Source organism: Leptinotarsa decemlineata, unplaced genomic scaffold (genome assembly GCF_025532065.1).
Source record: "Leptinotarsa decemlineata unplaced genomic scaffold, Ldec_3_MD MMD2_tig00005331, whole genome shotgun sequence".
Classification (NCBI taxonomy): domain Eukaryota; kingdom Metazoa; phylum Arthropoda; class Insecta; order Coleoptera; family Chrysomelidae; genus Leptinotarsa; species Leptinotarsa decemlineata.
The window spans coordinates 5201-16414 of NW_027412619.1; the positions used below are offsets into that span (position 1 = coordinate 5201).

General features: G+C 37.4%; 2 long non-coding RNA genes across 2 annotated transcripts; both read left to right on the forward strand.

Moving 5' to 3' along the window:
* Positions 1–323: 323 nt before the first annotated feature.
* On the forward strand, positions 324–2152 carry LOC141484249 (uncharacterized). The gene is made up of 2 exons (XR_012466545.1): positions 324–945; positions 1000–2152. It is a non-coding gene; the product is annotated as an uncharacterized lncRNA (long non-coding RNA).
* Positions 2153–2491: 339 nt separating this feature from the next.
* Positions 2492–3609, forward strand: LOC141484250 (uncharacterized). The gene is made up of 2 exons (XR_012466546.1): positions 2492–2595; positions 3200–3609. It is a non-coding gene; the product is annotated as an uncharacterized lncRNA (long non-coding RNA).
* Positions 3610–11214: the final 7605 nt, after the last annotated feature.

An 11214-nucleotide genomic window follows, 5' to 3' on the forward strand; every position in this document is an offset into this window, starting at 1 on the left:
TTTTGGACATCCATAAGATATTCAAAACAGATAACCATAAGCTATCCAAAATTGAATATCCATAAGATATCCAAAATTGAATATCCATAAGATATCCAAAAACTGGATATTCTCCCGAGGACATATTTTTGACATCCATAAGATATCCAAAACAGATAACCATAAGATATCCAAAATTGAATATCCATAAGATATTGAAAAACTGGATATCCTCCCAGACATGACTGGATATTATCTAAAGGACTTATTATTATTTTTCTGATATGTACTTTTCACCATATTTACCAATTCTCTGCTCAAAAACCACGGATCTACCATGCAGTTCTTGTCAAACAGCTGTAGCAACACTGTAAGTGCAACTGAGCATGCCGTTTGACGTTTCATGTTGCATGTTGAATTGCCTGGTCAAACGTCAAAGACTGGGAAAAGAGACACGTGTGGTCCGTAGTTTGTGAACAGTGATGTTACGTGCAGTACAATTGTACTGAATCTAGTACAATCGAACTAAATGCAGTACGGCAGTACCTCTTTCGCCATTTTAGTACAATTTTGCTTTCTTTTTCTAAAAAATAAAATTTTTATTCGACATTTGACAGATAGACAATAGTCTCGAGTTATGAATTAATATGCAGATGATGTATCGCAGTCCAGCATACGTATATTATATCGCTGTATTTCATTCTGTCGATACTTTGTCAAACGCACGATCTCGATAACAGTCCCCATGGGCCATGACCCATGAACATAATAAAATGATGTTTTGTTGACACTGTCAACAGTGTCAAATGTCAACTTGACAGTGTTGAGTGTTGACGTTGACACTGTGACGCAATTATTTTATTGTTTTTTATATTAAGGAAAAACCAAAACGAATTCCAAGATTTTTGTTCCACAAAAAATCATGAAATTTTATATTTCAGTACCACAAGATGGCTGTCCAGAGGAGTGAGTAGTAATAGTAATGAAAATATGAATCCACAAGTCATCAATTTTTTTCAGATGGTAGTTGATCGTATTTTGGAGCAATGGAGATCCCTCACACTATATTTCCAGCATAGAATCATAGATCACAAAGATTTGATAGCTAGGGCCATTTACAATGCATTGAAAAATCCAATTTTCAAAATGTATTTGAGTTTCCTGTCATATGTGCTAAAATTAATATCAAAATTAAATCTGAATTTACAGAGTGAACAGCCAAAAGTCCCAGAAATGTTGGATAATTTAACAACTTTTTATAAATGCTTACTGAATTGTTTTATAAAGAAAACAGTAATTAAAGAGAAGAAACTCAATGAAATTGTACCCAATAATCCAAATAATTTTTTACCTTTAGAAGAACTGTATTTAGGTGCTAAGGTTGATGTCATCGAAAAAGATCCTAATCTAAATATTCCACCTACAGAATTGCACAATTTTAAATTAAGGTGTCTGGACTTTTTGATTAAAGTTTCAATACAAATTAGACGAAGATTCAATTTTGAAGACCCTCACTTGATGTTTGCTAGCAATTTCATTCCTAATAAAATTATAAATGGATCTAAGCGGTCTATTACAGAATGGTATCACTTATTTCCATATTTGAAATTGGATTTGGAAACTGTTAATACAGAATGGCAAATAATGTGTGAAATGGCAAACTCCTTTAACGAATCAGATGTGACCTCATTTTGGCGACAAATAGTTAAAACCAAAAATGAATTAGCACAGCCAATGTTTCCGAATCTAATGGTGATTGTTAAAATAGTTCTCTGCCTGCCACACTTATCAGCAGCAGCTGAAAGGGTGTTCTCGAGCCTTAACTCAATTAAAAATAGGGTAAGGAATAGATTGAAAATATCCACCTGCAACAGTATATTGCATGTAAAACAAAGTGTTTACTTTGCAAAATCTGTCCCAAAGTGGGAACTTAAATATTTTAAAGGACAAAATTTAATTAATGATACTGAAGTTGATGACGTATCCAATTTATGAGATACGAGTCCTAATGTGAGAATTATCATTTAATCCTGTGATAAGTTTAGTGAAAGGAAAGTTCCTAATAATTTGATTTAGTAGATTCGGAGAGTTAATTTTAGTTACAGTTAAACTGTCAAATTGAAGAAGTACTATTTTGTTCAAATTTAATTTGTTTCAATAAATATTAAAAGAGTTTTTGTCTTTCATTCACTTTTGCCTGGCATAATTTGTGCAATATCTACATTTTATTTTTTGATTCTGGTTCTGGATGCCTTATTTTCAGATCATGTAAAAAATAAATTATGCAAGAAAAAGGACGATTTGAAAAAAGTGTTATGTACATGTTTTGATATGAAAATTCCACCCACCCCTGTATTATGATTCATATATTCATAATATGATCATAGATTCACAGAACACTTATATTATTATGATGTTCCATGATATTACATAGTGCAGTACAATTAAACGTAATTTAGTACAATTTTCATTTTTGTATTGGCACAATTTTTCGTTCCCGAAAAACATCACTGTTTGTGAAGTACCTAATGTTTTTATTAGTTGTTATGTTCCCATTTAGATGTTTATTTGAATCGGTGTTTGATTTGTAAATCTTATTAAAAGCAGTCCAAGCAGGTAAATATTCCATTAAATATTTTATTACCTGACATAGCTATATAATCAAATTTTTATACGAAAACGCATTTTGAATAGTGTTGAAAGATGGAAAAACAAAATGTTAAAAGAAAAAAAAATGCTTCATAAAATATACAAGAGAACAAGAAAGGAGTTAAAATCATTACAAGGCAGTGCAGGATCATCCACCTGTTTGGAGACTATCGACACCAATGATTCATCATTTTCCAATATAAGACCTCGTGAATACCTCCACTTCGAGTAGTGATGATATCACTGATGCCCAACCTAGTGATGATGTCTTGTCTGTCAGAATTGATGAGGCAAATACCCAAGGCATTATAATTACCCCTTCTAACTTCTAACTGACTGTTTGTGGATGGTGTACACATCATCAAAGGTTTTGTCTATGTTTTTGGTAATTCTTCTTTTATGGAATCGGTATTTTTTGTTTTTCCAAACTGTTTGGTGAAGAAAAGGCTGTAAACAATTAATCACTGTAACACATATTAATTTGTTAACTAATGAAGTTGAGGGAATGTTTAATTGAGCATATTTAAATATGCTGTATCCTTTTTTTTATTGGGAAATATTTTTTTTGCAGAAGCTGCTGACATTTGTTGCGTATCAGAAAACAAAAAATCTACAGAAGATGCTATCAAAGCATGGCTGAGAAGAGCTAAGGAGAGACATATTTCATCACTGAAGAAAAATGTTAGTGTAGAAGAAACCCAAAACAGTGTTTTATTCTACCCATAACAAAAATATAATGAGTTTCTAAAGTTATTTCAGTGATACTGTTTACCAAAGTTTTATTAGTTTTTTAAATTATTTTTCGTCATTTTCTTTTCAATGTTCTTTATTAGATAGGATAATTTCTTCATTTCCATGCTACAGTTTTCAAAACGAGTTTTTGTTAGTATATCATTTTTCTAATGGATTTTGTTTGTGCTGAATAATATGCAGACTAATATTATTTTGTACTGAAGAATATAGACTGATATTTTTGGATAAGTTTTTTTTGAAAAACTTGAACCTTCATATAAAAGATGGTTTATAATGTTGAAAATCATAAAATGATTTCTTAGGCAGCTACAGCTCCTTAAAAATTTAGTTGAATAGTTAAATTTTTTATATTAGGAATCATTGAATATGTTCATTACAAATTATTTGCACTAATTCTTTTTCTATTCAGTTGCTCTACAAATTATGGTATACTAGGTCCTCGAAAAACAAATGAACCATTATATTTTTTAAACTATTTTATATCTCCAATATTGAAGTAATATGCTTGCGTTATTCAATACTATATAGAATACTGGCTTGTTGAACTGACAGTTTAATGAAATGTTAACACAAATACACTTGAATCAAGATTATATATTGTTCTTTTTAACTGCTGCTGATAGCAGATATTTATATATGAGCTTTTCGTACTAAAATTTACTGTCGAATAACATCCCAAAATGTTTTAATCTACTATTAGGAAACACTCGTCACCTATTGTCCCACACATGTCGACCAAAATCAATTATAACAATATAAAATATACACGTCCATGAGAACATCTCATGGACGTCCGTAATGGATATCTTATGGACTTAACTCACGAATACCCTATGGATGTCCATGGCAGATATCTTAAAGACGTCCTTTGCGGATATATTATGGACGTCTTTCACGGATATATTATGGACGTCTTTCACGGATATATTATGGATGTCTTTCACGGATATATTATGGACGTCTTTCACGGATATCTTATGGACGTCCAAGTTGGTGGACTGAGGATATCTTATGGATGTCCATGAGATATCCTTTGGATATAAATTGATATATAATGGATATCCATCGTACATCCATAAGATATCCGTTGTTGTATGGGCTGTGTCTGGCCGATCTCGCCATCCCGATTCTCTCCCTTACGTGAGCCCGGAATGTCAGTCTTTTGTCCAAGGTAACCCCCAGGTATTTGGCCTTTTCCTTCCAAGGAATCTCTTGTCCGTTTTAAAAGACGTGTCCTTCCGGTTGTGTGCGACGCCTCCGGTTGAACAATATCGCCTGACTCTTGTCAGGGTTAATTGCGATCTTCCATCGGTTTGCCCATTTCTCTAGTCTATCTACTTGTTGCTGTAGTACCTGGTAACGTGAGTTGCGCTGTTGGATCTAGCCAGCAGGGCCGTGTCGTCTGCATAGAGAGCCAGCTTTTCGTTGCCGTTCTCTGGCCCGGGCACGTCTGCTGTGTATATAGAGAAGAGGTGTGGCGAAAGGACCGCGCCTTGCGGGACTCCTGCTTCTAGTTGTCGGGTTGTCGAGAGTTCCTTTCCCACTCTGCAATGGAACGCCCTGTTTTCTAAAAAGGAATCGATTAATCTTACCATTGTTTCCGGGTAGCCGAAATCGCTCATCTTCGCTATTAGTCCGTTATGCCACACTCTGTTGAACGCCTTGGAGACGTCTAGGAATATGGCTCCGGTGTTGCGTCCTCTGCCAAGGTTGAATCCCTCTGTTGCAAAGTCCACGACCCTTAGGATGACTTGTAGCTCGGTGGAGTGTTCCGATCTGAAACCGAACTGTTCGTCCGGAATGACTCCCAGTTCGTTTGTTTGTTCCTCTATTCTTTTTAGGATAACGCGTTCCGCCACTTTGCTGTGGTTTTGCGGGAGCAGGTGGTTTTTTCCTGGCTTCGGTATGTGAATTACCGTTGCCTCCTTGAACGGGCGCGGGAAATGCTGCAGTCTCAGTATGCCATTCACGATGTTTGTGATGGCTGCTATGCCTTTTCGGGGCAGGACTTTCAGTGCCCGGTTCGTTATTCCATCCGGGCCTGGGGCTTTCCGAGTGATTAGGCGTCTTAAGATGCCTTTCACCTCCTCGGGAGATGTCGTGGCCAGGGGTTGGGTGTTCGTTCGTCGATTCTTTATTCTTCGCGCCGTTCTTTCCACCTGTCTTTCTGTTTCTTCTACTTCGTCTATAAGAGGGACTCTGTTCTCTCTGCACTGCCTCTCGATCCCCGCGTATACGCGGGCATGGCTGACGAGGTCCGTTCCTTAGTATCTTCTGCATTCTCCATGCAGAGTTATCCTCGGTATTCAACTCTTCTAGACGGATAGTCCACTGTCTGTCTCTGATGTTTTTTAGTTCTTCCTTCAGCCCTCGGTTGGCTCTGTTCATGCAAGCTTTGTCCAGAGGTGCTCGAGTTCTCTGGAACTGTCTTATCAGTCTTCTCCTTATCCTAATCAGTTCCACCGTTTCTGGTGGGAGGTGGTCATGGAAGTTGAAGCGTGGGGCAGGGACTTCCCATGTGCTTTCGTTCACCGTTCTGATTATTGCTTGCTGTAGTTGGTCCACAGCGTTCCTCAGATCCTCGGTTGTTTCGATGCGTGGCATGTCTCCCATCGCATCGTGTATGGCGCGCTTGAATCTATTCCAGTTAATTACTCGCTTAACTGGGTTTTCTACTTCGCCTCTTCCTATTGAAAATAGGACGGGGTTGTGGTCTGACGACCCTTCGTCTAGCACTTCCATCTCCGTTGTTTCGATGTTTTGTACCAGTGCGATGTCGAGGATGTCGGCAAGTTGTTCTATGCCTCTTTGTGGGTAGTGAGTTGGAGTGTGCGGTGCCACCACTGCTATCTCCTCAAATTCTTTTAGTAGTCTTATTAGTACGTTTCCTCTCGCGTTTCCGTACATACAATTCCACTGTCGTGATTTGGCGTTAAAGTCGCCGATGGCTACTGTTGGTAAGTGGTCTGGGAATATTTCTACCATATCCGTTCGTTCTAGCCTTGTTTCTCTGGATTGTGGGCGAAGGTACACTGATGCTATTCTTATTTGGTCGTAGCGACTAGTCTTGACTTTGACCGCTATGGCTTCGCCGATTGCTATGTCTGGTTTCCTGTCTTCGTACTGTATTGAATCTGCTTTCACTAATAACGCAGCGCCCCCCGCGGTATTGCGTCCCCCTGGCCTCTCTGCCCTGTATGTATTGTATCCTGGGATACGACATCTCATCTCAGTCCTAATTTTTGTCTCCTGTAGTGCCATGATGTCTATTTCTAGCCGCGACAGCATTTCCAGGAGGTCATCCTTCCTGATTCTCCAGCCGTTGATATCCCAGGATCCTATTCTTAGGGTTTCTGGGATTCGCTCTGGCATTAACGTTTTGTATTTTGGGTTAGGGCTGCTAAGACCGCTTGCGCGATCTTTTGCTGGTCTGAGTTCAGGCTTCCTAGGACAGAGATTATCTTATTCGTGTCTGTGGTGGTGTGGCTTTCATTTTGCGTTTTCCTTGACTGCTGGGTTTGAGGCCGCTGGTTCTCTGCTTGTCGCGGCCTTCTTCCTCCCTGTTGCTGTTGGGGTGACGTCCTTGGCTTGGGGAACATCCTGCATCCCCGATAGCTGGCTGGGTGCGCCTCCAGGCAGTTGGCGCACTTTGCCGGTGTCTCTCGTGGCTTTTCGCACGCGCTCGTTATGTAGTTTTCCCCACACTTCACGCATCTCGCCGATGCGTGGCAGCACCTCTGCGCGTGGCCAAAATATTGGCAGCGGTGGCATTGCGCTATGTTTCGGCGGTTCACTCTCTGTGGTTCCGCCCCTACGATCAAATTCACGCACGTCCTTATCTTGAATATGGCGTCCTGGTTTTTGGGGACCTTAACCAGGAAGAGAGGGAGATTCAACTTGGTTTTTCTAGAGGTCATCCTATGACACTCTATGACCTCGTATCCCTGTTTTCTTAGATCGGCTGCAACATCCTCTGCCTCTATGTTGTCCGGTATCCCCCGTATTACTACGTGTAGTGGGACTTCTCGCTTCAGCGTATATGTGTGGAAGTCCAGTCGGACTTCCTCTAAGTATTTTGTACAGCGCCTCCAGCTGTCTTCGTCGTCGGTGTGTATTGTGATTCCCTCGCTGGTGAGCTTGGCTCTTGCGAAGTTTATTCTTCTTTTATTTAACTCCCGGGCCACATCTGTCCACTTTGTCTTATCGTGTAAGACGACCGGCGGAGGTTTAGACGGATCTACTGGGGGTTGAGTTGGCACCCCTGATGTCTCGACAGCCTTGTTTGGCTGGACTGCCGGCCATACTGGTACCTCTGGTAGGTCTTTATTGCTTTTGATTGGTACCTCTGTTTCCGTTGGTACCACTGTTGTTTCCGTTTCCATGTCTTCTATTTTGTTGTCCACTGCTATTATCCGTACGATTCTTTTTTTGGCTTTTCTTGCTTTCCTTGTTTCGGTTTTTTCAAAACCGTCCTCTGTTTCCGTATCGGTGATTACCTATGTTCTGCATTGCCTCTTCTGGGAGGCTTCTCTTTCCGTTTCTTTGTTTTACCCTTTTCCTCTCGGCTGACTTTGTCGATTTTTCCTGTGTCTGGAGTTTTAGTCTCCTTCTGTTTTTTCTCTGGTTTCTTCGTTTTTCCATCGGGTTTTGTTTTTTCTTTCTCTACCAACTTTTTTCTCACTGCTGTGTTTTCGGCCAGTATCTGGTCGAATTTTTTGTTCATGTCTGCCATTTGGTTGACCAGTTTGTCTAGGGTTTCCCGGAGTTTTACGTTGTCCTCTTTCAAGGCTTTGTTTTATGTTGCTTCCATTTTTGTCTCTAACTAGGAACTAGTGCGAGCTAATCCTATTTATGCTATAAAGGTAACCCATACAGGTTAACCATCTAGGCGTACCAACCATACAGTTATACCAACCTAAATTAATTTTACAATTTTGCCTTATCTATTATTTTACAATATATGTTTATATAAAACAATTTTCAGCTATATAAAAATTAATTTCACAATATTGCAAAAATAAATGTTATTTTTGCAAAAATAAATTTGGATAGGCAATATTGCGAAATTAATTTTTATATAGCTGAAAATTGTTTTATATAAACATATATTGTAAAGTAATAGATGAGGTTATTTACCTGTATGGGTTACTTTCATAGCATGAATAGGATTAGCTCGCACTAGTTCCTAGTTGTAATCTTCCTCTTTGAAGATGATCCAAACACGTGTCGAGGTGTTAAAAATAACGATTTGGTGTTGGGAAAAAACTCCAGTTATATTCATTACTACACCAAAGGTTCCAAACAGTGCATCATTGTACTATATGATCAATTGCGATTTCTATCATTTGACGTTATGATGGAGTAAATTTCTGTGTATTGCGATTTCTATCTTATACATTATGATGCATTAGGTGTCCCCATTATTTATTAGGCATATAAATGCGCTACTTTTCTCTAATTCAATCGACCACATATCACCGTTTCCGATATCCCCATGTTGTTCATTCTTATCTTGGACACAGTGTACATGTAAACATGATTCAACATTATCACTAATGAATACTTTTGCAGATTTTTGCATAAGTGCATTTGTTGATTCTGAAATTGCCAAAGGAATCAATTCGAAAAGAAAGAAAACTACCCAATTAATCGTCGGACATTTAAAGCCAAATTTCAAAAATGAGATAGTAAATGATCTGAAGAGAATTCATTTTTCAATTGTCATCGATGAAGCTACAGATATAAGCATGAAAACGTGTTTAGTAATTGTTGGAAAAATAAATCTTTGTATGATAGATTCTTATATTTAATTGAGACAGAGAGTGGAACAGCTGAAGGAATTTTTAATGCGGGCAATCAAATCAATATGTTGTAATAACCACATCGAAATACATTACATATAATGGCGTCTGCGCATGCGCAAATCGCTTTATTCCATCAATCCATGTTTGCATCATGCTTGAAGCTGTCACTTGTCAATTATTCTGATGTTGGCGACCATTGGTGCTATACAATTATAGCGAAAAGCATACATTTTCATCTGTCATTTTCGTACATTTTTTTTTGCCCTGAAGCAGCACTGCATAGAGTTTCCATGCATATACCAATACATGTATTTGAACGGGTATCGGAGTATCCTGTTCTGTACAACTTAGTGGTAAGGGGGGGGGGGTGGCGGATAATGAGAGTTTGTTTACATTTGAAGTAAGTTGGACCATAAAACAGTGGCGGTTGGTTTAGTTGATAATCGGAGAGATATATATTTAAAAAATAAATCATTTCAGGTGAAAATGTTTTCTGTTCAAATAGTTCCTACAGGAAATCTGATTTATTATTAATGATTATGGAAATGGGGCCAGTTTTTCTACCAGCTACTAGATTATTATTTATGTACCCATGGCTTTATAATGAAGCGCGTGGTTTACTGGGTTAAAATCAAATTATTTCAAATGAACTAATTCATAACAACGATAAATGTTAATTTCAAAAGTAATGAACTTTGCAGATTTGATGAACAAGCGGTACGGTTTGTGAGGTCCGATATAAATAATTTTCTATTAGAAATCATGAATATTTATAATTACGATTGAGGTTTGATATTTTTATGTGATTTCATTCAAAATTGGTAACTTCTTCATCTGATTTCATGAAACAAAGTTTATTACTTTTGAAATTAACATTTATCATTGTGATGAATTAGTTCATTAGAAATAATTTAATTTAAACCCAGTAAACCATGCGCTTTATTATAAAGCCATACATAAAAAAATATAGTAGGTGGTAGAAAAACTGGCACCATTTCCATAATCATAATAAATTAGATTTCCTGTAGGAACTATTTGAACAGAATACATTTTCACCTGAAATGATTTATTTTATAAATATATAATATCACTCGGATTATAAACTAAACCAACCGCCACTGTTTTATGGTCCAACTTACTTCCCGTAAACAAAGTGTTTAGTGTAAGGATGCAAAAGGTCTGTCTATTGTCTTTTGTTACTCTGAGTATTTGAATCACAAGAAAACGCCTCTGACGCAATGTATAAGCTTCAACTGATGTAAAGGACAAGATGTCAATCTCTTCATTTTTTTTTAGTTGTTGGAGTCGAAGTTCTCTCTTCGATGGCCAGTCCGTACTGACGTCACTGTTTGATTATGGTACAGTGTTGCCACTTGTAACATAATTATCGAATTGTAACATAATTTCTCCTCAAAATTAAGTAAACGATAATGTGTGTTATAATTTATAATTGAAACATAATTTTTTAGTCTTGGTATGTTTCAACTTTGACTGTACCAATTAAAAAAATAAATTGAAATTATTTCATGTTCGTGTGTGTACGGTACTTTGGTAATAAAAATGAAATAACCACGATTTTTTTTTATTTGGTTTACTATTTTTTAAATGAAAATTCAGCTGAAGCAGAAACAGGTGCAACAGCAAAAGTGATTCATAAGAAAATTAAAAGTTTATTTGAGTCGGCAAATATACCTTTTGAAAATATAATAGGTTTTGACTCTGACGGTTGTAACACTATGTTTGATTCCAAAAATTCAGTAGTGAGTAGATTGAAAGTGAATTTTCCTGGTATTATAGTACAAACATTAATTTTTCATTCATTACATCTATGTGCTAGTGAGGCCTGTAAAATTTTGCCTTGCTACTGTGAGGATCTGGCCGGAAATACATATGGCTAATTCAAAAACCAGATGCCTCTCATTACTAATGATTGTCGGAAGGATTATTGAACAATGAAATCTTCTTCAACTGTACTTGTACGAGAACGGACCGAACATAGGTTACAAACATCCGAAATTATTGCCAACAG